At 39.8% G+C, this 27,284-nt stretch overlaps 1 long non-coding RNA gene across 1 annotated transcript in view; it reads left to right on the forward strand.

Moving 5' to 3' along the window:
- The first annotated feature begins 332 nt into the window (after nt 1-332).
- LOC138830612 (uncharacterized) overlaps nt 333-27,284 on the forward strand; it is a 76,411-nt gene continuing 49,459 nt past the window's right edge. Inside the window, exons 1-2 of the long non-coding RNA XR_011373041.1 lie at nt 333-377; nt 9,519-9,652. This is a non-coding gene — a long non-coding RNA (uncharacterized lncRNA). The remainder of the gene's footprint in view (nt 378-9,518; nt 9,653-27,284) is intronic.

Below are 27,284 nucleotides of genomic sequence, written 5' to 3' on the forward strand. Positions count from 1 at the left end.
CGGGGGTTCGGTTACGCGAGCGTCACTCCTGGCCGCGGGCCGCGGGGCTGCCTGGGGGAAGTTTTATCCGAAGGCAGGTTTCCTTGCAGGGCCAAGGATTCGTACTACCTAGTCGGCCCTGCCAGAACCTGGGATCCAAGGAGGTTTAACGGGAAGGGAAAAAAAAAATAAGTATTTTCGACTCACTACCCAAGTATCTTTTAAATGGTTCTCAGTGTATTCCATTGGCGTCTCCCAAGTTCGGTTTTTACATTGTGCTCAAAGAGGTGAAGGCAGTTCTAGAAATGGAATCGTTTCATGTGAGGTAATAAACTACCCGAGGTGAGGACTGGCTGTGCCTTTCCTCACTAGAAAAGATGAATTTGCAAACACACATTGTGAGTTGACTGTCCAGTTAAAACTTGTTACATTTTTATTAAAAAACTTAGGCTGATAGATTTCTAAGTTTTTAAATAAAATTTTAAATTAATATACATGTTTATATATACATATCTCCTATCTATCTATCTATCTATCTATCTATCTATCTATCTATCTATCTATCTATCTATCTATCTTGAGAGAGAGAGTCCATCCTGGAGCTTGAACTCAGGGTCTGGGCACTGTCCCTGAGCTTTTTTGCTTAAGGCTAGTGTTCTACTCCTTGAGCCACAGCTCCACATCCAGATTTTTGCTGATTAATTGGAGATAAGAGTTTCAGGGACTTTTCTGCCCAAGCTGGCTCTGAACTGCAATCCTCAGATCTCAAATTCATGAGTACTAGGATTTCAGGCTTGAGCCTTGACACTTGGAAGAAATATTTTTAAGTGACTGATGGAAACAACTTCATAAGTATATAAGTGAGGTTATATAAATATGTAACCATAGTAACATTTACATTTGGCTATAATAGCAAGCATACCAGTCACAACAAATTCATGAAGAAACTTCACCTGTTCATATTAATTCTGAGGTATGAATGAGACACACACCTATGGATGAGGCCTGACCCCTGCCTGACCTGGGCGTCCAGTCACAGTAGGAGTCACTGCAGTGGTACTTAGCAGGCAGTGCTGAAAACTTCAGCTGCATCTTGATTCCTGAACCAGGTGGAGGCTTATTTTTAATTTATTTATTTTTGTTGGTCGTGGGGCCTAAACTGGGCCTGAGTGCTGTCCCTCAGCTCTTCAGCTCAAGGCTAGCACTCCACCACTTGAGCCACAGCGCCACTTCTGGCTTTTTCTGTTTATGTGGTGCTGAGGAATTGAATCCAGAGCCTCATGAATGCAAGTGAAGCACTCTATTACTGAGCCACTTTCCCAGCTCCTGGGGGGGAGGAGGGGGGGGACGCTTATTTTAAAATGCATGATGGATCCCTACCCCAGTTCTGATTCAGTAAGCTTTAGATTTTAATGATTACTGCCTCATTTAACACCGTTCACAAATGCCTTCCCAAAGTTGCTGGTGTGATTTTTGGGACTCAGCTATAAAGTTGTACCTTATTTTCTTCCATATCAATAACAGATGAAACCACTGATTAGTCTAAATATGCTGAACATGGAGTTTTAGGCTTTAGTTGCAAACCCTGAGATTCTGTGTCAGGGTTGGCCACTGACCCCTATAATCCAAATAAAGAGATAATGATGAAAAGCAAAGGAAGGAGAGTTATTACATGGTGTCAACAGCTGTGGGAAGAGGCAAAGCACTTCAGCCATCTTCAGGATACAGACATGAGCATAAGTTTATGTAGAGAAAGAGCTGGGTGCTGAGGGAGAAAGATATGCAGTTATTAAACAGTCTGTCAAAAGTGTATCTTGGTGGTCAGAGGTGGTGGCAGGTGGTCTTGATAGTCTATTGTCTCAGGATGGTCATGTGGGATCATGGGTTTAGCCATGCTCTCAGTCTTTATTCTCTGAAGTTCCAGAGATCTTATTATCTCTGTCATCAATTGAGAGTAATATCTGGTTCCTATGAGATGATCCCTCTTGCTCCAAGGTACAGCCTCATTGTGTAAGTAACTGTCCTCATTGGTGTGTGTCCATTTGGTCCTGCCAGACCGTTGTTTCCATCTCTTGTCATAAAGATGTTATCAATCAGTCCTGTCCTTTCCTAGATTCCAAGGTGACTGTGAAGTGAATGGCTTAGAATGATTGACACAGATATAACAAAGAGGCTGGATTGACAAGCTTTTAGTTAGCTTGTGCATCCAAGTAAGTAGTTGGGGCTTTTCACCAAAAAGCAGCTTTTAAACATCTGTTACAATTTCCACTTGTTTGAACGTTTTTCAGTGCTTTGGGAATTAGGTGTTGGCTAATTGGCTCTTGCAGGTTTCTCGGCTTTGATAAGCTAATATGTGAGAAAGAGATAATGGTTGAAATATATAAGCCAAAAATACTTCTTAAACTAAAAAAAACCCCTACTGTTATAAAGCTGGGAAGAGAGAATCACAGAAGACAGTCAAATTATTCAGGCGATCTTCTTTTTTTTTACATTGTTATTATAAAGAGGTTACAGTTACATAAATCAGGAGAAGAATACATTTGGGTATCCTCTTTTAAGTAACTACTTGAGCATAGACTACTCAAAAGATAAATTTGGACCAGGCACTGGTAGCACACACTTGTAATCCTAGCTACTTAGGAGGCAGAGAACAGAGGTTTATGATTTGAGGCCAGCCCAGGTAGAAGAGTTACTTTCGGAAGTTTGATATAAGTGATTCCATTTGGAGTCTGACAACTTTCACCCTTTTCTGAGCACTTTTCCTCCAAACTGTCTCAACAGTGTTGCAATTCTGGTCTCTCATCACTAAGATGAGGTTTTCCTGGATAGGATTCTTTATTCCCATATCAGAGGGAAGCAACAGTTCAGGTGGGAGTGCCAATTAAGTAACAAAAGAGCTCTGGAGGAGTAGGCCTTAGGCTGGACATCATTAAGTCTAATTCTGTCTATTCTGTAGATAGTGTCCTAATATCTCAAAAGATCTGCTTAAGTTACTATTGTTAGAAGTTGTACTTTGGAGCGGATGCTTGTGGCTCAGGCTGTAATCCTAGCCACTATGAGATCTGAGGATTGAGTCAGGATAGTCTATGAGACTCTTATCTCCAATTGGACACCAGAAAACTGGAATGGTGCTGTGGCTCAAAGTAGTAGAGCACTGTCCTTGAGTGAAAAAGCTGAGGGACAGTGCCCAGGCCCTGAGTTCAAGCCCCAGGACTGGAATCAAAAAGAAAAACAACACCACCAACAACAAAATATTATCTGAAAAAAAAAAAAACCAAAACCAACAAAAGCAAATAAAATGCTAAATAATTTTTACAAATTAATACTTTTACAGTCATTTTCCATGTTTGGCTGCATGTATATAATCTAGAGAAGGGTCAGGCTGGAAATGACAAAAACTTAGAATAGCTGTGATTAAAAATTCAAAAAACAGTTTTGGAATTGACACAACAATCCTTTAGGAGAAAATTTACTTTACAAAAAAATCCTTCCTCATTCAAAAGCATTTCCTTTTCCTTTTAACTTTCTTTTTACAAAAACATGTTCCCATACATTCTTATGTTTTTTCTGCTTGCTGATTCTTTTCTATTTCTTTCTAATTTGCATTTTGAGTGTAAAATTTTGAATTCAGGCAAACATCATTCTTAAGCTATTTCTGGATGCAAAACAATTTATAAGACCCACCTTTGTTAATTGATCCAATTTTAAGTTAGTTGAATTCAAAATGCACTTACCAATAGAATGTCTACTGGGTATCAGTGGCTCGTGATTGTAAAGCTGGTTACTCAGGCAGAGGCTGAGAGCTGCAGAACCTTAGTTCAGAAGATCTGGACAGAAAAGTACACCAGACTCCATCTTCAGAATAACCAACAAAAAGCTGGCCTACAGGTGTGGCTCAAGTGGTAGAGCACCAGTCATAAGTAAAAGAGCCTGAGTTCAAACCCTACTACTGTCAAAAAGAAAGAATGAGAGAGAGAGAGAAAGAGAGAGAAAGGAAGGAAGAAAGAAGGAAAGAAAAGAGAGAAAGAAAAGAATTTTTTTTCTCCCTTCAGTCCTAAATTTCAGAGTTAATTCTTGGATGCCTACATTTTAATTAGACCTGGATGAGATCAAACTAGATCTCAAGATCTAACTAGTTTTCAAGAACTTGGAAAGCAAGTTTTCTTAGAGGTGGCAGCAGGAGAGGAGAGTGTCTCTACATTAATTTTATAATAATTATCCTAAAGATGTCCACATACACGTTTTAAAGTAAGACATTCCACAAATGTCAATTTAAACAGATAAAAGTGAGCTCAAAAATGTAAAAAAATAACTTAGAGTCAGGTGCTGGTGGCTCACACCTGTAACCTTAGTTTCTCAGGAGGCTCAGATCTGAGGCTCATGGTTCAAAGATAGTCTGGAAGGAAAGTCCATGAGGCTCGTATCTCTAATTAATCACCAAAAAGCTATAAGTGAAGCTGTGGCTCAAATGATAAAGTGCTGTCTGAAGACTTTTTGGGGCGGTCAGGGCTAGCACTTAGGCCCCAAATTGGCATCAAAAACAAATTTAGTGGCCACAAGTACATTGGTCAGTTATTCCTAGGAATTCCGGGAGCAGGTTGAGTTTTACCCAAAACTGTTCTTTTAGAACTCTTTTTCTTCCTTTCCCTTTTCTTCCTTTCCTTCCTCTCTTCTGAGCTTTCTAAGCATCTTAACAAATTAGATATCTGGGGCACTTACTGCCCCGAGGGGCAAATTTGGGCTGTAGTTAGTTGTTGTTGTTTTTTTTTGGGTCTGGTCGTGTGGCCTGAACTCTGGGCCTGGGTGCTGTCCCTCAGCTCTTCAGCTCAAGGCTAGCACTCTACCACTTGAACCACAGCACCACTTCCGGCTTTTTTTCTTTTAGCTTATGTGGTGCTGAGGAATCGAACCCAGGGCCTCATGCATGCAAGGCAAGCGCTCTACCACTAACTACAGCCCAGGCTGTAGTTAGTTTTGCAGAGACTTCTTTGTATATTGCCACTCCAGCTATATGAAGCTATGTGAATTTAAAACATTTTTTGCCTGTCCTGGGGCCTGGGCACTATCTCTGAGTTTCTTTTGCTCAAGGCCAGCACTCTACCACTTGAGCCACAGTGCTACTTCTAACTTTTTCTGTGTATGTGGTACTGAACAATGGAACTAAGGGCTTTGTACATGCTAGGCAAGCACTCTACCATTAAGCCACATTCCCAGCCTAAAACCGTTTAAATTATAAGAATTTAAGAAAAAAAAGATCCCCTAATCCAGGTATAGCCACAATGAAGCACAAATGTTTTAGTACACTGATACTTTTAAAACATTTGATATACTTGTAAATTTAGTATACCTAATGTAATGTTTATATCCCTATTTAAACATATTTGTAACAGTTAACAGTTAAAGGTATATCTCTACATATGGAGAGCTCATTAGTACTGTTCACTCAAATAATGATTAAAAAGGCAACTTTTTTTTTGTCCATCCCTAGATCTTGAAATCTGGGCCTGGGTGCTATTCCTGAGCTCTTCAGCTCAAGGCGAGCACTATACCACTTGAGCCACAGTGCCACTTCCAGTTTTTTGCTGGTTAATTAGAGATAAGAGTCTCACAGACATTCTTGTTTAGACTGGCTTTGAACCATGGTCCTCAGATCTCAGCCTTCTGAGTAGCTAGGATTAAAGGAGTGAGTCACTGGCGCAGGGCAAAAGTAACACTTTTTAAAAAGGTAACATATTTGAGTAAGAGCACCCAACTGAGATTTGTTTTGGTGATAGACTGTTCTCTGATAAAGTTTCTATTGGCATCTGCAATGTTGGAAATGGACATTTCAATTTTAATTTATTCAAAAAGCATTTGCTAAATACTTCCTGTGAAGAATTGTGTTAGATATTGAAAAGATAGATAATAAAGATGTAGTCCCTATCCCAAAGTGAAACATAAGTGATTAGACAGGTATGAAAAAACCCATAATTACAGTATACTGGATTAAACACTATAATTGAAGATTGTTTGAGCTGCAATAGAAGTAATAGAAGCCTTTAATTTTGTTAGACAAGAAACACTTCATTAAATTTGAGATAAAGACTGAAGAATATCTTGAAATTTGCCACGACACCAACAAAAATAGGGCAGTATAGATAGAACATTTGGTAGAAATTGACAGTATTAAAATAAGAGGGCCTTTTAAAGACTTAGTTGTCTGTGGCTCTTTTTGATTTTATTTTGGGGTTAAGGTCTCACTGAGTAGACCAGGCTGGCCTGGAGCTCTAGTTTATTTGTTTGCTGTTGTTTGTTTTATGCTATTGCAGTTTTTTTTTTTTTTTTTTTTTTTTTTTTGCCAGTCGTGGGGCCTGAACTCTGGGCCTGGGTGCTGTCCCTCAGCTCTTCAGCTCAAGGATAGTGCTCTACCACTTGAGCCACAGCGCACTTCCAGCTTTTTCTGCTTATGTGGTGCTGAGGAATGGAACCCAGGGCCTCATGCATGCAAGGCAAGCACTCTACCACTGAGCCACTTTCCCAGCCCTGCTATTGCAGTTTGAACTCAGGGCCTCATGCTTGCAAGGCAACAGCCCTTTTTGCTTTATTTTTGAGATAGGCTATCACATTAATGCCTGACCATGATCCTTCTATTTACGTTTTCATGTAGCTGGGACAAAGGAATGTATTCCACTTTGCTCAGATTTTCATTGGTTGAGATGGTGTCTCGTCAACTTTTTGCCTGGGGTGGCCTTTGAATGGTCATCCTCTGGATCATAGCCTCCCAAGTAGGTATGAGCTACCGAACCCGGTTAGCTTTTCAGTTTTTATTTTATTTATTTTATTTTATTTGTGAACATACTGTACAGAGGGGTTACAATTACATGGGCAGGATAATGCGTACATTTCTTACCAAGCATTGCATCCTCCTCCTTTTGTTTACCCTTCACGTCCCTTCCCAGCCTCCCCCCTCCCCCCCAATCCCAATCCTTCCTCCCCCCCCATCCCCCCCCCCCCCCCCCCCGCACCGACGTTGTAAAGCTCGTTTTGGACATGACAACTTGTACTTCTCATTGTTGCAACAGGTCCACCTGTATCCTTAAACAACTGGTTTTTCCCGTCTCCTCCTCAAGTTATACTGACATCAAATATAGTGAAAGCAGGGGTTATACTGTGGGGGAGGGACATACAAAGCAACAAAGAGATAATCTTATAAATGCGTTAGAAACACATGCATGAAAGAAAAAAACATTAAAATACATATCTAAGGGTTCATTTTCCTGACATCACATTATCTGACCTTTTCCGCTTGACTCATGCATATATTAGATATTGCAAATAAGGGAAACCATGGGACCTATGTTTCTTTGGGCCTGGCTTACTTCACTTAGCTTTTCAGTTTTTAAAGAGTAGAGTGCTAGGAGCTGGTGGCTCATGCCTGTAATCCAAGCAACTCCAGAGGCTGAGATCTGAGGATCGTGGTTCGAAGCCAGCCTGGGCAGGAAAGTCTGTGAGACTATCTCAATTAACCACCAGAAAACTAGAAGTGGTGTCCTGGCTCAAAGTGGTAGAACAATAGTGTTGAGTGGAAACAGCTCAAAGACTAGCACTCGTGCCCTGAGTTCAAGCCCCAGGACTACCACCACCACCACCAACGAAAACTGGGGGGCTGGGAAGGTGGCTCAGTGGTAGAGCGCTTGCCTTGCATGCATGAGGCCCTGGATTTGATTCCTCAGCACCACATAAGCAGAAAAAGCCAGAAGTGGCGCTGTGGCTCAAATGGTAGAGCACTAGCCTTGAGCTGAAGAGTTGAGGGACAGTGCCCAGGCCCAGAGTTCAATCCCACAACTGACAAAAAAAAGAAAAAAAAAAAAGAAACACACACACACACAAAATGAAGAGCTGTTTTCTCAAGAAAAGAAACTCCCAATTTGTTCAGATCCAGGAAAAGTATGTAATTTGAAAAATCTTTTAAGAGGCTGGGAAGGTTGCTCAGTGGTAGAGCACTTGCCTTGCATGCCTGAGGCCCTGGGTTCAATTCCTCAGCACCACATAAGCAAAAAGAAAAAAGCCGGAAGTGTTGCTGTGGCTCAAGAGAGCTAGCCTTGAACTGAAGAGCTGAGGGACAGCGCCCAGGCCCAGAGTTCAGGCCCCATGACTGGACCCCCCCCCCCCCCCGCAAAAAAAAGAAAAATCTTTAAAAAATATTGGCTGGGTGTTATACACACTTTTAATTCCAGTTACTCAGGGAACATAGGTAGGAGGATTGCTATCCAAATCAGACCTAAGGCAATAACTGAGACCCTGGTCTGCAAAGTGACTAAGGCACAAAAGGGCTATGTATGTGATTCAAGTTGTAGAGCACTTGCCTACCAAGTGCAAAGGCCCTGAATTCAAACCTCAGTATTTACACACATATATGTATATATCAGACCATAAAATTCTTTATAAAGGCTGTAGGAGGCAGTCCTACTATGAAAAATAATTTGTGAACATACTTCTCTTTAGTTTAACTTCAGTTTGATTTAAATTTAACATACTCCCACAATGATTTTCAATAAAGAGATGAGTTAGAACAATATGAAAATGGGAACAACATGTCATTTCTTTTTTACTACCCAATAGATTTACTGTATGTTTGAAACTGATGTTCGCTGCCATCTACAGTAAATGAAACAAAATGCTTTTAAAGTAATGTAACACTTTAAACTGTTTTTTACTACCTTACTCTCCTTTCCCTGGGAGTACATTCATCTTCCTGAGAAAAGGTTTATTTAAGCTCTGCTTACATCTATGTTGTTTTTAGCTTATTTCCTTTGGTAAAGAGCAACTGGTGAGTTTATTTCCCAGTTTAGCTGTTATAATAAAATGTAAAAGCCATTCCTGTGCTCACTTCTCAAATAGCATTATCAAAAACTAGGAAAGTCAACCCAGTGCAAGACAGTATAAAATTTGAGGTGCGTGGGACTTCTAGGGTTTCTTTAGCAGCAGCTGCTGTCGCTCATGTTTGCTTTTCCTACTCTTGCTACCAGCATGATGCTGAAGGTCATCTCAGTGTTCCAGACAGCAAACCCCAAGAGTGTTTTCCTAACATAACAGCTTTATGATTCACCTAGCATAAAATTCTCCCTTTGAAGTATACAATTCAGTGGGCCTTAGTGTGTTCACATGGTTATATAATCTTTATCATTATAAATTTAGAACATTTTCTTTCACTCAAAAAAGAAACTCTATATCCATTAGCAGCCCCTCTTCCGTTTCCCAATTCCCCTAGTCACTAACAATCACTAACCTACTTTCCATGGGCTGGCCGAGCCAGGACATGTCACATAAATGGAATCGTAAGTAAGTGGCTGGCTTCTTTCCCATGCTGTCAAGTCTTATCCATGTTCACATATGCATCAGTGTTTTATTACCAGATAACATTCCATTGCATAGATATGCCACATTTTGTTTATTCATTCAATAGGTAATGGACATTTGACTTGGTTCTCACTTTTATTATTCTGAACAATGCTGCTATGAACATTCCTGTTAATTTTTTTTTGTTTTTGTTTTCTCAGACAGTATGTCACTATGTAGCCCAGCCTGTACTCAAGATTTTCCTGCCTCAACCCTCTGCTAGGATTACAGGCTCGCACTACCATACTGGGCTTGTTAGTATTTCTTGAAGCATCCTCAGATCTCAGGCTACTGGGTAAGTAGGAATTCAGGTGTGAGCCATCAGCACCTGGTTATAATTGGTCTGCTTATTGATTTTGAATCCTGTACAATTGCTGTACTTATTAGTTCTAAAATTTTTGTGGATTACTTAGAATTTCTGCATATAAGATATATTCTGTGAGCTGGGCGTCAGTGGCTCACGCCTGTAATCCTAGCTACTCAGGAGGCTGAGATCCGAGGATCATGGTTCAAAGCCAGCCTGGGCAGAAAAGTCCATGAGACTCTTATCTCCAATAAACCACCAGAAAACTGGAAGTGGTGCTGTGGCTCAAGCAGTAGAGCGCTTGTCTTGTGCTGAAGAAGACAGGGACAGCGCCCAAGCCCAGAGTTCAAGCCCCACGACCGACACACACACACACAAAAAGTTATATCTGTGAATAGACAGTTTTGTTTTCAGCTATAGTCTTTAAAGATTGTTTTACACTCTAGAAAAATTTATTTTACTTATATTCATTGATTGAGCATACTGGTATAATTTTGCAATCAATTGCTCTGTAGAATTGGAATAATATTTGGTGAAGTATTTTTCTATTTTTTTCTATTATTTTTTGTGGGTGTATGGACAGTCCTGAGGATTGAACCCAGACCCTTAAATATTCCCCAGCCTGTGGTGAAGTATTGTCATATTGTTAAAGGAATAGCTGATAAAGTTTTATGGGTAAACAGTACAAAGATTTATTGGAAGGATATTGGGGACATTGCATGGGTCACTATGCACTTGCATGTCTCAGACTCTTTTAGCTGAGGTCCCTGGGAAGGTCTTTATGGGTTAATAGGCATGAGGAAATGGAGCAGAGTGTTCCCTCTCCTAAGATCTGCAAATTAGAACCAAAGTGCTCCAGAAATTAAAATTTGAGGTGAGGTTGTTGATAGTTGTGGTTGGAGCTATGGTCTTCCTAGTCTTTTTGTGTTCTCAGGCTATAAATGTTCACAAATCCTATTTCCTCACAATTTCTCATTAAAAACCTCAAGATATTTGACCTCTTAGCTTAACCTTTCAGCTTCTGATATCTCTCATCATGTCTTTGAAAAAATGATGTCTCAAAACCTTTCTTGGAAGATAATTTTATTGGGAGATAATTCTATGATAATAATTCCATTCTGTTTTTCTCTTTTTTTGTGTGCTAAATATGGAACCCAGGACTTCCTATATGCTGAACAAGATATACATGCCCAGCACTGTTTCAAACTTTATTATATATCCACATATAATACATAGATCCATCTAACTAGAGAGATCTAGATAGAGATATATAGACATTTATATATAGATACATGAAGTGCCAGTACTGCACTTTGAACTCAGGACCTCATGCTCTTGCTTGGCTTTTCACTCAAATCTGGCACTCTACTATTTGAGCCACACCTCTGCTTCCCTGTATTGTACTCTTTTGCTATTGTTGCTGTGAAGAAATTTAGTGTCATTTTCATTTGTTCCTTTGTGTGTAAGCTCTACTTCTCTCTAGCTGTTCATGATATTTCTCTATATTTGTTCTTCTGTGGCTTGACTATGATATATATTGGTGTGGATTTATTTTTTATTCATCAGGGTTTGGATATATTGAGTTTTTCTAGATTAATTATAGTCTTGATAATTTTGGAAAATATATATTTCAGATATAGCCTTTCTCCTATTCTATTTTTTTCCATTTGCAACTTCAGTGTATACATTGGGCCTTTATACTGATATCATAAGTGACTCATAGTCTTTTTTTCATGATTAACTTTTTTTGTATATATGTTCCAGTGCTGGGACTTGAACTCAGGGCCTGGACGCTGTTCCTGAGCTTTTTTTGTTCAAGGCTAGCACAGGATCACCTGAGCCGTAGCTCCATTTCTGGCTTTTTCGTGGTTAATTGAAGATGAGAGTTTCAAAGACTTTCCTGTCTAGGCTGGCTTCAAACCATGATCCTCAAATCTCAGCCTCTTGAGTTGCTAGGATTACAGGTGGGAGCCACCAGTACCCGGACATTTCTTTGTATACTTTCTGGGTAACTCTTTTGGACTACCTTCATATTTACTAATTTTCAGCTGAACTATTCTACTGATTAATCTTCCCATTGAGTTTATATTTTCAACTATTACAATTTTTATTTCAGGAGTTATATTTGATTATCTAATCACTACCTACTCTCTTCTGTGTTAAAGCTGGATGATAGCTACATGAAGATTCACTGTCCTTTTAAATCTACTTTTATAAAACTTTTCCATAATTAACAAAATCAGAGGGAGGGCAGTATTAAACTTTAAAAAGTCTATGGGGCTTGGTGGCTCACACCTGCAATCCTCTGTACTCAGGAGGCTGAGATCTGAGGATCACAGTTCAATGTGAAGCCAGCCTGGGCAGGAAAATCTGTGAGACTCTCATCTTCAATTAGCTACCAAAAAAGCCAGAAGTCGAGCTGGGGATCAAGTGGTAGAGTGCTAGCCTTGAGCCCAAAAGCTAAAGGAACATGCTCAGGTCCTAAGCTCAGGCCTCACAACCAGGACAAAGGCAAAAAGTCAATCACAGCTGAACAATATGAAACAGTCATTTAAACAGGGTCCTAGAAAAGACAGAAGGAATTGTGGGGAATTGAACTTTCCTTGGGCTACAGTATAGTATTCTTCACGGGTAAAGAGAAACAGAAAGGGAAGATTGGAAGTGTGGGAGACAGAAAAAATAGGTAGAAAGAAGGAAATGGGTTTTAATCTATGATGAGAGGATACCATGGATTATTCAGTTTTCCTCAGGTCCAGGATCCCAGAACCACTCAGAATCACTTCTATGCTACAATGCACTTGAACATCAAAGTTTGTTGGTTCCTGGTTTCAGGGAACTTTAGTCGGCAATAATCTTGAGTTCTGCCAGAGTAGAATCTTTGTTCCATTCTGGCTAATCCAGTATAGCCAGTCTGACCTCTTGTCTTAACTGGTGTCATCCTAACCAAGCCATGCCAAGTCTTGCCCCGAGAAAGCACATAAGGAGCAATGAAAAATAGTTCAGACTTCTTAGGTGACATAATTCTGTCTTCCCACTTTCTCACCTATTGAAGATTTTAAATTAAAAAAAATCAGCAGAACTTCAGATTTAAGGGTCAATCCCTGGATCAAAGCCTGGGATCACCAAGGTTTCTTTTGCAAACATTTTAATAACAGCTCACCCTTTAAAACATGTGGTTATATATGTCATATTATTAGATTTTTACAGCAGCTCTCTTGAGTAAGACAGATACTACTAGATTGTTTTACAAAAGGGAAAAAATAAAGTACTTTTTTGCTTATCTTTAATAACTGTGTATCTCTCCAGTTTGATGTTTCCTGGTACATGATGGGGCTGAGGAAATATTCAATGGATGAATTCCATTAAAATATGAATAGAGTTTTAAAGAATGTGATATTTACCCAGTTGTTTTTTTTTTGGTCGGTCGTGGGGCTTGAACTCTGTGCTTGAGTGCTGTCCCTCAGCAATTCAGCTCAAGGTTAGCGCTCTACCACTTGAACTACAGCACCATTCCAGTTTTCTGGTGGTTTATTGGAGATAAGAGTTTCACAGACTTTCCTGCCCAGTCTGGCTTTGAACTGCAGTCCTTAGATCTCAGCCTCCTGAATAGCTAGGATTATAGGTGTGAGCCACCGATGCCCAGCTAGTTGTTGTTATTTTAAAATTAGATTCCCTTTTGGTTCTTTCCAACCTGCCCCCCCGACTCCTCCCTCTCTCTCTCTCTCTCTCTCTCTCTCTCTCTCTCTCTCTGTGTGTGTGTGTGTGTGTACCAGTCCAGTCCTGGGGCTTGAACTCAGAGGCCGAATGCTGTCTCAGCTTTTCTGTTCAAGGCTAGTGCTCTACCACTTGAGTTTTTAGTGGTTAGTTGGAGATAAGAGTCTCATGGACTTTCCTGCCTGAGCTAGCTTCAACTGAGATTCTCAGATCTCAGCCTACTGAGTTTCTAGGATTACGTGTAAGCCACAGGCAGCAAACCCAATGTGGTCTTTTTGAGTATGAAGAAACCTCTTTACAATGATCAAAAGAACTAGAAGTATTTTTGAAAAACTGAGAATCAGTCCTTGGATGAAAATAAAATAATAGAAAGTGTATTATAGAAGTTGTAAGGGAAATAATCTTTTAAGTCATTAAATTGAAATATAAACAAAAATAATAGCTTCATTGTTTTAGAATAAAACTGTCATGTAAAAAATTAGATAGTGGCAAACGTGATACATATCTTTAATCCCAGCACTCAGGAAGCTGAGGCAGTAGGATCATAAGATGGAGATTCTCAAAAAAATATAAAAGTTTGGTAATGAACTTTGGCAGGATTAAGCACACTCTTGACATTTACTGTCCTAAATGGGAGATCCTGAGATAAATACTATTTTCAGATACCTAAAACATTACAACAAAGACACACACGAGGGCGCCATAATCAGTAACAAATTGGGAGTACATACGCAATGTTGCTAGGAATTAATTTTGTAAGAAGACAAATTAGTACTATACTTTTACAGATGAAAAATTAAGGTCCAAGAAAGATTATGACTCTATATGCTTTATTATTGAGAATAAATAAATTGGATGCTATGGGTTTTTACGATTGTACAGCAATCCCTTGTTGGTGAATTTATGCTGTAGGATTTTGACTCTCATTCTGACAACTTTCTATTTAAAATCCTTCCCCCTGGCATGATATAATTTATGTCAATCATAAATGGGTTTAGAGTTAGCATTATATAAGATTTAGGAGGAATATTGATGATCTGGCTTAGGTAGAGCTCTTGCCTGGCACAAGTGACGTGTGGGTTTGATCCCCAGCACTGCAATAAACAAAAACCAAAAAGCCTTAAGAAGTTTGCTCCACAAAATGGTAACTATGCTTTATTTACACTTTCTAGGGGAGAAGAGTCAGGCCTAGCACTTGAATTCTAGGTCTCCCACTCACTAAACAGGTGCCGTACCACCTCAGCGATTTCCTACAGCCCTACTTCTTTTTTTGAGTCTTTTGGAGTTTGAACTAGAGGTCTCATGCTTGCTAGAGCAAGTGCTCTACCTTTTTAGCTATGCCTCCAACCCTGCAGTTATACTTAATCCAGTTCATACTTGATTTCTTTGGGTACAACCCTTAGTTATTTTCTCATCTGTGATGAATGCATAATTTATTTCTTGGCTTTCATATAAATATAAAGCTACTGGGCTGGGAATGTGGCTCAGTGGTAGAGTGCTTGTCTAGCATGCATGAAGCCCTGGCTTTGATTCTTCAGTAACACATAAACAGAAAAAGCTGGAAGTAGCACTATGGCTCAAGTGGTAGAGTGCTAGCCTTGAGCAAAAGAAGCTCAGGGACAGTGTCCAGACCCTGAGTTCAAGCCCCAGGACTGGCAAAGAAAAAGAAGAAAAATCATATTTGGCAATATTGATTTTCTAGGCAATTTTTCTTCAGCTTATACACTGTTCAGGGCAGCAAAGAGGGTGTCTCAGCATGTGTTGGCCCCAGCATCTTGTTTGTCTCTAGAACTGAAGTGTTGAGCAAGAAAAGAATGGAGTGGGGGAGTAGAAATAAGGTACAGTTTAAAAAGTTAATTTCTGGGCTGGGCACCGGTGGCTCAGGCCTGTAATCCTAGCTACTGAGGAGGCCGAAATCTAAGGATCGCGGTTCAAAGCCAGCCCGGGCAGGAAAGTCCATGAGACTCTTATCTCCAATAAACCACTAGTAAAACTGGAAGTGGTGCTGTGGCTCAAGTGGTAGAGCACTCGCCTTGAGCTGAGAGTGCAGGGACAGCGCCCAAGCCCAGAGTTCAAGCCCCACAACCAAAAAAAAAAAAAAAAAAAAAGTTAATTTCTGGGCCAAGTATGCAAGTATGGTAGTACATGGCTGTAGCTCCAGTAATTTGAGAGGCGTAGATAGGAGGATTATGGTCCAATACTAGTCTTTGCAAAATCATGAGACATTATCTGAAAAATTACCAAAGCACAAAGGGCTGAAAGTGTAGCTCGGCCAAAACAATCATAATAATAAAATTATTTTCTCATATTCTTGAATTAAGGCTCTCAATCCATAAATCCATCCAACCTTTTTGTATCTGAAATTTTACTGGCAGCCTTCCTAACATCAGAGACAGAAAAAAGATCTCATTGCCTATGAAGCTGAACACATATTCTAAAAGGAGATGTTTTAACCATACCTTTGTAGAATTAAAACACTACTTTGATTCATACCTAACAAAAATACATACTTATGTTCACAGCTAACCTCTACAAGCTAGCCAAATGCTCATCAGCCATAGTATGGATCAATCAATGATGGCCCATTTAGAATCCGGAATGGAATATAGCAATGGGAGGGAGCCACCTACATGCAGCATCATGCCTACTTCTCAGATGCCTAAATTAAGTGGAGTAACCATTCACAAAAATACTAATGTATTGGGCTGGGAAGGTGGCTCAGTGGTAGAGCGCTTGCCTTGCATGCCTGAGGCCCTGGGTTCGATTCCTCAGCACCACATAAGCAGAAAGAAAAAAGCTGGAAGTGGCTCTGTGGCTCAAGTGGTAGAATGCTAGCCTTGAGCTGAAGAGCTGAGGGACAGCGCCCAGGCCCACAGTTCAGGCCCCATAACCGGACCCCCCCAAAAAATACTAATGTATTATTTCTACCCATCTTTTCTTCTGTGACAATGAGAATTGGATCCAGGGCTTCATGCTTGCTAAGCAGGCTTGTTATCACTTGAGCTAAGCCTTTAACTCTGTTACCTCTTGTTTGTATAAAGTATAAAAGCAATCAAGAATATTGTATCAAGTAGAAGTCAGGATAGTACTTACTTTGAGATTTATTAGTGTCTAAAGATGTACAGGGGGGCTTTTGGGGGCTCATAACATTCTATGTCTTGATTTGGTTGTGAGTTACATGATGGTTCACTTTGTGAAAGTCCATTGAACTATGGCATATGTGCCTTAAAAAATACTATGGCGGGCTGGGAAGGTGGCTCAATGGTAGAGTGCTTGCCTTGCATGCATGAGGCCCTGGGTTCGATTCCTCAGCACCACATAAGCAGAAAAACAAAAACCAGAAGTGGCGCTGTGGCTCAAGTGGTAGAGCACTAGTCTTGAGCTGAAGAGCTGAGGGACAGTGCCCAGGCCCAGAGTTCAGGCCCATGACCGGACCCCCCCCCCCAAAAAAATACTATGGCTAGGGGTTGGGGATTTAGCTCAGTGGAAGAACACTTGCCTGGCAAGTGTAAAGCCCTGACTTTGGTCCTCAGCTCTGCAAAGAACAAACAAAAACAACAAAACAAAACAAACCTATGGATAACATGCATACTTTCTTTTCTTCTTTTTTTTTTTTTGTCGGTCGTGGGGCTTGAACTCTGGGCCTGGGCACTGCCCCTGCATTCTTCAGCTCAAGGCAAGTGCTCTACCACTTGAGCCACAGCGCCACTTCTGGTTTTCTAGTGGTTTCTTGGAGATCAGAGTCTCATTGGCTTTTCTGCCTGGGCTGGCTTTGAACTGTGATCCTCAGCCTCCTCAGTAGCTAGGATTACAGGCGTGAGCCACCTGCGCCCAGCGCATACTTTCTTATGTAAGCCAATTGTACCATTTCCCAGTTTAAAAATTGTCAAAATCAGAAAAGTATGTAAGAAATAAAAGTTAAACCCTGAAAAATGTGATCGGAATAAAAAGCTTTCTTTCCTTCTCCTCCTATTAAATGGATATTTTTTTTCCTACTTAAAAGATGATAGAGTGCTCAAAATGTTTGAGAAATTTTTGAAAGACTCCTGGATTTGAAGGGAAATTATCTTTGGAACACCCCATCATTCAGATGATTTCTATGTATAGATGTTAAATAGTCTAGACTTGCAGTAGGAAGCTAGGCTTCCTCGAATACCTCCATGTTGGAGAATTCAGCATGCACTGCAGCAGAGAAAACTTAGCACTTTCAATCTGGCTGGATTGTAGCTAGAGACTGACATGTTCGATTTAGTGTAACTGTGGAATTAATGCTAAAAACTCCCATGCTCCATGGTTTTCCCATATGCTACATAAAAATGCTGTATAGTTTCTCACTCAAAAGCTGCTATATTAGGGTGCTAGCTGATTTTATGCCTTCAACTTGCTTAATGTTTTCATTTATATACAATAGAGTTTTGCAGCACATCAGTCAAACAATCTATTGCAAAATAATTTACAATAAAATTATAATAAATTTATACAAAGTATTGATTTAGCATTAATTTTCAAACTGTGAAAGTCAATGAGCCATAAATCTGTAAATAAATTGGAGAAGCAAAAGACATAAATGACAAAGAAATTTGTCTTTGTGTTGTGCATGTGCTTTTTTAGATAGCTATATAGGGAAAATATATGGGAGGTGGCTTCATAAAATTTTAAATTAGTGATATAAAAATAATATAATGCACAAAGAAATAGACTGCCTTAAAAAATTGTGAAGAAAACCACCCAAGAATCTGGTTCATAATTTTGACGTACTGGCATCCCAATTCAGTTGAATGATACCCTGCAAAGGAAAGCATCTTCACACTCTTGTGCTTCCAAAAAATTTTGGAGGCAAATCGACAGCACTATCTATTTAATTCTTGGAATATCATGTTTCTGTTTGTGTGCATATGTTTGAATATCTTTACTATTTTAAAAAGCCCACATGGAAGATAACAGTGTGGCAATAGAAAGTCCAAGCCCCACCCCCTAGGGGGCATTTGAATCCACTCTATCACATGCCACATGCTTTTTGTACATTATAACTCACCTGGCCTAGGGCTGATTACCTGCAGTGATAGAACCTCATTATTTCCCAATACATGGTGGTCTATTTTCTTCTAGTCTTGACTGGTTACTAAGAGATTATGGGTTGCTTGTTGTTTAGTTTCTATTTTAGTCTGTGAGAAAGTTTCTCTCTTTCTCTTTCTTGATCTCTTTCTCTCTCTCTTCTCTCCTCCTCCTATCCCTCTCTTTTGCTACCTCTCCCTCTGTCTCTTTCTCTCTATACTATTGCTGATGAACCTAAGTATGTATTTTTGTTAGGTATGAGTCAAAGTAGTGTTTTAATTCTACAAAGGTATGGTTGAAACATCTTCCTTTCTAATATGTGTTCAGCTTCATAGGCAATGAGATCTTTTTTCTGTCTCTGATGTTAGGAAGGCTGCCAGTAAAATTTCAGATACAAAAAGGTTGGATGGATTTGTGGATTGAGAGCCTGAATTCAATCTTTTTCTTCTCTTTTGGGGGTGGTGGTGGCAGTGGTGATGGTAATGATGCTTCTAGGATTTGAATTCAGGGCCTCACACCTATAGGTGTTCTACCACTTGCAGCCATTCCTCTAGCCTTTTTTGTTTTAGTTACGTTTTAGATAAGGTCTTGTGCTCTTCACTTAGGTGGCCCTTATAACTGGATTCTTCTACCTACTGTACTTCCTAACTTTTTACAGATGTGTACCACCATACCCAGCTTGTTTGCTGAAATAAGATCTCACTAACTTTTTGCTTGGGCTAGCCTGAACCACAGCTTTTCTGATTTCTCTCTCCTAAGTATCTAGGATTATAGACGTGTGCTGCCATGCCTAGCATGTACCCTGTCTTCAGTGGCATGAGCTGAGCACAGGAGAGACTACCCAAGAAAGTGGTTAAGTTAGTCAAAATGTCATCACCATTACTTAGGAAAAAACTTAAGTCCTTTTTTTTTTTTGCCAGTCCTGGGGCTTGAACTCAAGGCCTGGGCACTGTCCCTGAGCTTATTTTGCTTAAGGCTTCCACTCTACCACTTGAGCCACAGTACTACTTCTGGCTTTTATGTGGTACTGAGAAATTGAACCCAGGACTTTATGCATGCTAGGCAAGCACTCTACCACTAGGCCACATTCCCAGCCCAAGTCCTTCATCTTGATACATCATTAGGTACTGTTAATGTGGAAAAAAGCAGGGTTTTCATTTGTAAAATTATCTCATAAGGCTGTGTATTCCCATTTGTACAGGTGATTGGACTATTTTTGTTTATTTGATGTGGCTGCCATTGACCCAGAGCCCATGGGAATGGGATGAATTAGACTTGGTTGTGTGCTCTAATTGTAGGGCCAGGAGTAATATCCTATAGATTGTATTCATGGGGAGAGAGAAAGCAGTGTATCATAAAGGATGTTAGGCCTGTAGCTAGATCTTCTGTGATTGTTGCGTAGATGATGTACTGCACAATTCCAAAGCTCCATCATTTGTTGAAGTTGTAGAGCATCCTGCCTTTCCCCTGTTCATCAGGCCAAAGATGCAAGCACATTTCCCAGGGATTGGACACAGTAACCTGAAGAGAACAAATACCTAGCAGAAAGCTAATACTTCCTGGCTGAAGGTTCCCTGTTAAAATCAAGGGTGTCGGTATCTACTGGTGCAATAAGAACTAGAGACAGAGGCATACTAGGGAGTGTGTACAATGTTGCCTTCCAGACCTCCAAAGAATTCACATAGAAGATATGGAGGCACAGAAGCCTGTGGCAAGCAGCCTCAAGAAGGCTACCACCTAGGAAAATATCTAGGCAATTGTGTTGGTCAGCTGCCCAGACTTCCATTCCAGAAAGGCCCTTTTAGCTACAGGAAGTACAATTAGCTGGCAGCCTCTGCTACAGTATCTTTGGGGTGCTGCATTTGAACTTGAGTTGGTATCTTTCCTGGATAGCCCCCAGTCAGTGACAGAACACAGCGGCATAGTAAGGCCTGACCATTTCTGTCCAATACAAGACTGTCATGTGCAATCTTCACTCCAATGCTCTCCAAGGTTAGCCGAGGCTTCATCAGCTCTGCAGCATAGTCTGAGGCTTTCCTTGCTGGAATTTGCTTCTCTTTCTGTGCCCTGTTTGTTGTACAGGTATACAACTCAATAAGCTTCTAGTACTGCTAATGATCACAGCACTTGCTTCTCAGAGGACTTGAATTAGCACAGCATCTTTGAGCAGTTAGTATTTCCTGAGAAATAATGACAGAAGATACCAGGAAGTTATACTGGTCAGCCTTCCAGCGAGTGGTAACAGAAAGAGGCAAGAGTCTAGTGGAGGGGGTGGAAGTGACAACCTATATCCATACCCAGTTAGATTAGGGTTGCTACCACCTACTCTTCTCTCGCCCTTCAGCCAACACCTGCAGCTCCACAACGCCCAGAGTGGGAGAGGATAGAACTTGAAATTGGTGATGAAATAGATTCTAGATTTCCTGTATGTAAATCAACAATTTGATCTTTTTTTGGGGGGGGGGATCCGGTTGTGGGGCCTGAACTCTGGGCCTGAGTGCTGTCCCTCAGCTCTTCAGCTCAAGGCTAGCACTCTACCACTTGAGCCACAGCGCCACTTCCGGCTTTTTTTTTTTATGTGGTGCTGAGGAATCGAACCCAGGGCCTCAGGCATGCAAGGCAAGCGCTCTACCACTGAGCCACCTTCCCAGCCCAACAATTTGATCTTTATGTCTCACTATAAGCCTTGTAATAAATTTAAATTCCAAACAAGGCAGATAATATATTCTTTGCACTAGAACTCTGGGTAAAGTCGTAGTGTATTAGTCATCTACTCCATCTCCTCTGGGCTGAACTGTGATTAAATCATCATAGACAGTTTCCAGTGAGGGTCTACAGCATGCTCAATAATCTGTTCTTGTAATAATCTCTCACCAGAAGCTTCTTTATTCTGTCTGATTCTACAATTTTCCTTTATTTAATCCTATTTCCCCTCACTTGCTGCTTTATAGGGGATTTATTGTACTGAAGAAGCTTATGCGATCAATAGCCTTAGACCATAATTTCATCTCATTTATTCTCATCCTCATGAGGAAATATCAATTTTATATTCATCATTAATGTTACCTGCACATATTAAGCTGTTTTATTTCTTCAACTTTACCTGGGTGGGATTGTTAATTTGCTATTACATTGCTTATTTAATTGATATCTTTGGTGCAAAATGCTGACAAAGAAAAAAATGACCTTCATACACCTATTTTAATTTCTGACTACCCTAGAGTAATTTGAACTCATGCAAATTGTTTACATTGAGTTAAATTATTGAAAAATGTTTAATGTATGTATATCAGAGAATATGGTCACATCCAATGGTGTCTGTAAGATCTCTGGTTACCTTGTCATTTTCCTGATGTTCATTTGTTGAGAATTGGTCTGGTATTGAGCATTAAGGATGGAAACAACCATGAATAATAATCCAATTGCTGTGCTCATCTCCATTCACAAGATAGTCATTAAAGGAAGGGGACATTGCCATTTCCTCATCTGGACATCATGCTGCTCCTCTGTCTCCCTCTGCTATACTGAACGACTTGTGCAAACTAGGATGGATTCTCATCAAAGCAGGCTTTTCTGAGAGATGGGGTGATGTCCAAGGGCAATGGTGAATTGTCTAGAGAGAAGACTAAAAGGAACACCCAGTAAAAGGCCTTCTATGATGCACCAAAAGATTTGCATTTTATCCTTAAGAATTAATTAATTAAAGCATTATGCAGTGAAATAAAAAAGACTACACAGATTTCAATTTTAGAACAAGTGCTTTCCTAGAGAGTGGTATAATGGATAGATGAGGAGGGAGGAGCAGAGGGGGGATAGATGAGGAGGGAGGAGCAAAGGGAGGGGGAAGCAAAGGTTTGATCTCAGACATGATGCACAAATGAAATAAAAGAGACATAAATGAAATTTTTTTGATAGTGCTGGGAATTGAACCTAGGGTCCAATGCTTTCTTGGGTGGCTGATTGGCTGAAGGAGAATAAAAATTAAGGATGACTTACACTCTTCTTCTTATGAGATATGGTGGTATCAGAGATTGCTGTGTAATGACTAAGTTATTCTATTTAAAGACTCTTCAGACATAATTTTTGATTACTTAAAAGAGTAATTGTGGCTGGGTGCCAGTGGCTCATGCCTGTTATCCTAGCTACTCAGGAGGCTGAGATGTGAGGATCACGGTTCAAAGCCAGCCCGGGCAAGAAAGTCTGTGAGACTCTTATCCCCATCTAATTAACCACCAGAAAACTGGAAGTGGCGCTGTGGTTCAAGTGGTAGAGCACTACCTTGAGCTGAAGAGCTGAGGGACAGTACCCAGGGCCAGAGTTCAAGCCCCATGACCAATCAAAAAAAAATTGTGAAAGCTATGTAAAAGAATGCTTGTTATATTACTCAGTTTCTATTATTTCCTTTTTACTCAGTATGAAAGCACTTGACACATAAATTATGAGATGAAGGACCATATTTCCCAGCCTCCTTGAAGGTCACTGGACATATTCTGACTTTAAGTGGATATAGTTTGTGAAATTCCTAGGCTTTTCCTTAGAGGATGAAGGCAGATACTTTCTCCTTTTTTTTCTCTATTATGTGTGATAGTGAAAGCTCCAACATCCATACCTTAGAGATGACAAAACCGACATCTAGAAACATTTTGGGTTCCAGGTGACTGTACAGCCAACCATAGCATGTTAATACCCACATCCAGACTTTTATGTGGAAAACTGCTTGTGACTCATTTAAGTATTTTGGTTGTTCGAATGCATAGGCAACTAGGGATTAAGAACTCAACAAAAGAAATACAGCTTGAGGGCTAGAAAAACACTGGATTTTGGGGACTATGGTTGAGTCCACAACTCATAACCATGCTATTGCTGCTGAGTGCAGTCTGACTTCCAGATTTAACATCTTTTCACTCACTCAAAATGCAAGGAGTGTTATATTGCTCAAGCGAGGACATGTGTCTGTTTTGTAAGGGTACCAAGGGGCGTTTGTGCTTCAGTGTAGGACATCAGCATTGAGAGATATGTGCCAGGATATGAAATTCCCTCCAGAGGAAGAGTGAGCCACTAATAAGAAAGAAGCAGAAGCTATGGCTCACACTTACAATCCTAGCTACTCAGGAGACTGAGATCTGAAGATCACAATTCAAAGCCAGCCTGGGAGACTCTTATCTCCAATAAACTCCTCAGAAAAAAACAGAAGTGGTGGTGTGGCTTAACCTTGAGCATGAAGAGGCTCAGGGACAGGCCCAGAGTTCAAGCCCCAGGACTGGTTAAAAAAAAAAAAAAAAAAAGGAAGCAGAGATTCTTGGCTAGCTCCAAAACAATATCTACTACATTCAACTTCTTATTTCTATTCAGTCAAGGCAAAGTAAGAAAAACCATCATGATTTATTTTTCCATTTAACTTAAAACTCTCCTACTTCAGTGGATCCATTTTGCCATAAAGCATTGCAATTTTCTTTCACAATATCCTTATTTTAAATGGCACACATTTATCATTTCTTCTAAATTCTGTTGTAAGCAAAGATATTCACAAGCTGCTTATAGTATTCATATGCTACACCCTCCCTCCTTTTTGGCAATAGCATCATGAGAAATAATGGCAACGTTGTATAAAAGCTACAATCAAAATTATTTCTTTGGATCTTCAAAGAAGATCTTAAGAATAGCAAGAGTATTTTCTATGTATAAAAAGAAACTCAGCAGCTAAAAAGTTATTAGTATTCTTTCAAAAGCCAGTATCATTCTTGGCAATCTTGTATTTTAGCACATTTTTATTGCATTCCAGAAAAAGTCACAAAGAATTCAACTCCCCCCCCCTCAGAATTCAGCTCCTTAATTTGAGAGAATTTTTTAAAATGATTTTTTATTAACAGGAAGGCTATCATATGCAGTTATTGAACATGAGTTTTTTAAAAAATCAAGTCAATCTCATTATTGTTCTGTTGCAAGTATTTGACAATTTCTGGGAAATGCTTTTTATACTTACATTCCTTTTCAATAGTACTGGGACTTGAACTCAGGGCCTTGTGCTTGTTAGGCATATGCTCTACCATTTGAGCCATAACCTCTAACCCTTTTTGCTTAAGTTCTAACCCTTTTTGAATAAGTTCTCATTTTTTGCCTGGGATGGCCATGATCTATCTTCCTTTTATGCTTTCTGCATAGCTGGGATAATAGACATACCCCTTCCCTCCCCCCAAGAATTGGCTAGGATGGGTTCTCATGAAAGTTTTGCCTTGGCTGGGCTCAACCTTCTTTCTACCTGATACCAGCCTCCTGAACAGTTGATATTATGGGCAGAAGCCACTGCCTCTGCCATTGGAAAAATAATTTTTTTCAGTACTGGGGTTTGAACTCAGGGCTGTGTGCTTCATAGTTAAGTAATCTTGCTTGAGCCACATCTCCAGCCCCTTGAAAATGGAATCTCAATACTAGTTTTTTTTAAATGCCTCCCAAGTTGGTAATAGGGGTTGGGATTACCACATGCACCACCACGCCTAGTGTTATCAGCCTGTTACCAGCAGATTTATTTGTCATATTTCTATTTCTCCTATTTTTTCATTTTTATGTTTTCTTATAATAGAAAATAAATAATATGAAAAGAAACTAAACCACTGATGTGAGAACTGGGCATTTGTTAGCAACAGTTCAGAAATAGTATTTTGTTAAGTATATTTACCTCTTATCACATACATTGTTAATAATTTATTTGATTTCTAATGCATCAGCAGATGGTAAAAAGCTCAATATCTACATGTGTAAAATTAAAATGATCTGAGAATAGGAAATCACTTAAGATATTTGTGCTAGCAAATTATCTTTCAGTGTGTTGCTCAAATAAATAATTAGAAGTTTAGTCTAGAAAAACTTACTTAATTGTTTAAAACAGTATATATGAACAACATCAAAAAATCTGATAGCTTGTTGGATTGCATATGGCAAGGTGTTGCTTTGCCTCATTTCTAGAACTCTAGGATTTGGACTTGAACACATTGAAGACTTGGGCAAGCAGATGCTTTATATATCTTAGGATAGTTCTGTAGCCAAGCATCTCTTTCACATCTGTCCCTTCATTTCCATTTTCAATGCTACCATTCTATTTCAGTTCCTTATGCCTTCTCTCACAGTCTATGGTAATAATCTTTTAATTGGTCGCTCTTTCTTGAAGCACACTCTTTTCTGATTTCTTTGCATGGAACTCTGGGTTAATTTTAATACAGTTCATCTAATTGTTCTTTACAGCCTCTTAAACAAAATGTAACCTCCTCAGCTAACCATGCAAAATCTATTGTGGATTCTAGCTTCGCTCTCTGTCTGGTCTGAATAACTTATGCCCCCTGAGATCTTAGAGGCCTAAGAACAAAAATAATGAATTCAGTCTTGGAAATAAACTTCTCAGGCTCAATAACTGAAACCTATAATCCTGGCTACTTGGAAGGCGGAGAGCGAGAGCTCTCGGTTCAAGGCAACTGGGGACAAAAAATTAAAAACGTTTCTGAGACTCTATCTCAACAATGGCTGGGTGCAGTAGCACCACCCAGCCATTGCAGTGATTTAGGGAAGTACACATAGGAAGATTACAGTCCAGACCAATCTGGGTATAAAGCAAGACCCTAACTAGAAAATAATAATAATAATAATAAAGGGCTGATGGAATGGTTCAAGTGGTAGGACACCTGTCTAATAAATGCAAGGGCCTGAGTTCAAGCTCCAGGACCTCAAAAAATATGTCAATAAATAAACATTCTCCTAATTCAGCTTCGTTCCCACCCAATCCCCCACCCCCACTGCAAAGACCTTCATTATTTCTGGGGTCCATTTTTTCCCTGCTCGTCTTTCACTAGGGTCTTCCACTGAGGTCTCTACACCCTGTTGAACCCTTTGTGAGAATAACAACACTAATGCTAACTGTGAGCAAAATGCCATATTCCACTGTTGGCAGATGTTACCTGAACAAGTCCTCACAATGCCCCATGGAAAAGGTACCAGTAGCATCCAGTCAGTAGCAATGTCAGGAAAAAGCCCAGGAAGGTCAGTCCTAATAACCATACTCTTAGCCACCTCTGTGAGGACATCTGAGATCACTCTTACCCTGAGAATAATGATTTCTACAGATGCCAATGCCACTGACCTGTCATTTCTTATTTCTACCCAGTGATGTTGTTCTCCTTTGCTTACAAGACTTTGGTACCTGGTATCACCAGGGCCTCAGGCCTGGGAACTGCACCATTCAAGCCACTCAAGAGGTGCAACTCTGGTATGTTCAGACTACACTGTCTCCAGGTGTCACAGACCTGTGAGGTCCCTACCAAAGTGGAAAGAGAATACACTGAGGTTCAGTCAGATATCTGACTACTCAAACTGTTTATTCTCTCCAGATGGTTTTAGAGATTGTAGTGAAGACCTATTTCACTTTCAACTTTTTCTACCTCTACAAGCTTATGGACTGGGCTAGAAAAGTAAATAACAGCCACTAGGATGAACTCAAAATTAGCCCATCTTGCTAGGGTTCTGGAATGGGAAGGAAAATATTTCTTGTTATATGTATCTTTGAAATATTGAAGAACATGTCTTCCTTTTAAATTAAAAAATCATCAAAAGTAAGTAATGAATTACTTTAAAAATTATATTTGTGTGTGCATGTATATTCTCTTTGGTTGTGTTCAACTGTTTCTATGGCAGTTCTAATACATTTAAAAATTAATCTATGCCAGACATAGTGGCATTTTAAAGGCTGGAGCAGGAAGACTCAAGTTCAAGGTCAACCTGAGCAACATAGTAAGACAAAGACAAAAGACAAGGACTAAGGATGTAGCTCAGTGGTAGAGCACTTGCCTTGCATGTTGTAATAACATGG

The sequence above is a fragment of the Dipodomys merriami genome, unplaced genomic scaffold, assembly GCF_024711535.1.
Source record: "Dipodomys merriami isolate MVZ:Mamm:240054 unplaced genomic scaffold, mDipMer1.0.p SCAF_19, whole genome shotgun sequence".
NCBI lineage: Eukaryota > Metazoa > Chordata > Mammalia > Rodentia > Heteromyidae > Dipodomys > Dipodomys merriami.